The following is a 2,420-nucleotide window of genomic DNA, read 5'->3' as shown; positions in this document are numbered from 1 at the left end:
CTGAAATCGTAGCTCCCATGTCCCAGGAGAGCACCTTAGCTGCTAGTCAGGCTTAAAGAGTCATTCACATTCTCTTGCTCAATTAATATTTAAATACATTATGGCAAGTGCCACTGCTCCCACAGGAGGGATTTCAGGAGCTTCACACTCAAACACCGAATAGTGTGGTGGTTAGGCCGCTCTCCTGAGTGGCACAAGACCCTGGACAAACTCACTCTGTCTGATTCAGGATGATGCTGGAACCAACACCTTTCTGAGGAAAGTTGTTCCAGCTTGCCTGGGGTACCTAAATATTCATGGAGCAAAGGAAAGAAAGCTTTCTAGCACTGCAGAGGAGGTGCATTATAGAAGTGATTGCTGGGCTCCAACCTCTTCCACAGAGCCACATACAAAATGGATCAGCCCCTGGGGACTGGCTAGCTTTGCTGGGCCAGGCTGGTCGGTACACTCTCCTGGCAGGTGAGAGTTCAGGATCATATGTCTTGGCTGGAAAACAGGTCTTGCAAAGTTTGGGTGAATTTCCCAACAGCTGGGCTATTAATTAAAGGACGTGCTCTCTGGAACAGTTGTGAATCTATCCTTTCTTTGCTTTCACATTATCAAAAGTGTGCCAAAACTACTGGGTTTGGAATGCAGTGTTTTATATTGATTAAAATAAGATTGTGATGTTTTCCCTATTCTTTCAAAAAATATTCTTGCTGGGGTTTTTTGTTTGGATTGGTTTGTGGTGGGTTTTTTGTGGGTTTTTTTTTTTTTTTTGTTTGGTTGGTTGGTTGGTTTTTTGTTTGTTTGTGGGGTTTTTTTTGGTTTTGTTTTTTTTTTTTTTCAGAATACTTTATTTTATGTTTAGTACTTGGATAGTGTTAGCATATAAACCACTTGTTTGCATGCAGGCAGTATTTGAATGAGTCCAAGCCTCTCAAATAATTACGCCTTACACAGTGCTGATTTTTTGGCAGTATTCACCATAAGGATGAATTTATGCCTACATGGGAAACCAAACTGAATTGCAATGGAACACTGTCGATAGAAGTAGGTATGGATGTTGTTGACAGGTTTGTTAATGAAGTGAAAGGCACTTCACCAATTCCCTTTCTTCTTCACTCTGTCTCATCCAAGAAATGTCATGCCAGAAGCAGCTGAGATGTAGTACAGACAGAGAGCAAATGGAGATTCACCTCTCATTTCATTTTGTAGACAATTTTGTACTTCTAAATAGGGAGGTCAGACCCAAGGTTAGGAAGATATAATAAATTCTCTTAGCTGTGCATCAAATCCTCAAACAAGACTTCCTTTTTTCTGGTTTGTCATGCTGTGAAATAATTTATTTGGAAATCCAGGCATCATTTATATGGTATACTTTATGTAATTTAGTACATAAAAGAAAATGAAAAGACAAATATTTCTGGTTTCTATAAACTGAAATCCAGAGATACAATTGTACTGTTGTTGTAAAATATTCTGTGAGATGGCACTCAGAAGAACATGCCCACAGAAAGACATTGGATATGGGGCAGAATCATGTAGTTTTTGAATAATATGTGTACTATCTACATTTTTACCTAGGTCATGGTATAGCATTGATTTTTAAACAGAACTTCCATTGAAATCAATGTGCTGCTGAGCTTTAAAAAAAATGGATGGAATATAAGAAATGCTAAGTGCATGTCTTGCACTGTATAACGTCCCTCATTTTCTGCTGTAAGACATATCCTTAAATCCTCTTTGTTTAAATTTAGAAGGCCATGAAGTATAGTTCTCATTTTCTCTCCTCAATTTTTAGTTCAGTCAGTGTAGTAGGAATAAATAGCTTTGTGCAGCATCTGAAAGTAGAATGCTTTTCATATTTTTCTGCCATTTACTGTACCTCTACACTTATTGCACATTCACAGTTGCATGACAGTTCCTACCAACATAATGAGACCCATGGTTGGACTGAGACATTATTAGAGATCTCTCTGAACTGGTCAGACAGCATATTATTATAAAATAATAAAAAAGTGTGCCATTTTTAACATGGTCAGTAAATAAAAGACAGTGCTCTCTGGATGCCTGCTGATGTGAAAGACCAGAAATATTTCAGTCCATTGTGATTTATAATCGTCAAATATGTATGAATAATACAGATAAGATGAACTCCCTAAGCAGTTCAAGTGCTTTCAAACACACGGATTCTCACCCGGTGACCTTTAGTTTAAAGGTGAACTGCAAAGGATTTGCTAAAAAAATTAGACTTGTGCCTTCTTTTGCTTCATTCTAGTGTATCAAACAAGTGTAATGGCTTGTACTTCATATGGCTCTACTACCTCTTTTTTCTCCCTATTAAAGAGATAAAATATATAATTTCAGGTCTACTTTAATTTTGTTGAGAACTCTTGGAGCTCAAAGAGGTGTTAATCAACCCAGAATTATAGGTGAGG

This window comes from Passer domesticus, chromosome 5 (genome assembly GCF_036417665.1).
Source record: "Passer domesticus isolate bPasDom1 chromosome 5, bPasDom1.hap1, whole genome shotgun sequence".
Taxonomy (NCBI): domain Eukaryota; kingdom Metazoa; phylum Chordata; class Aves; order Passeriformes; family Passeridae; genus Passer; species Passer domesticus.
The sequence above is the reverse complement of the archived record's forward strand: the minus strand, read 5'-3'. Positions refer to the sequence as shown.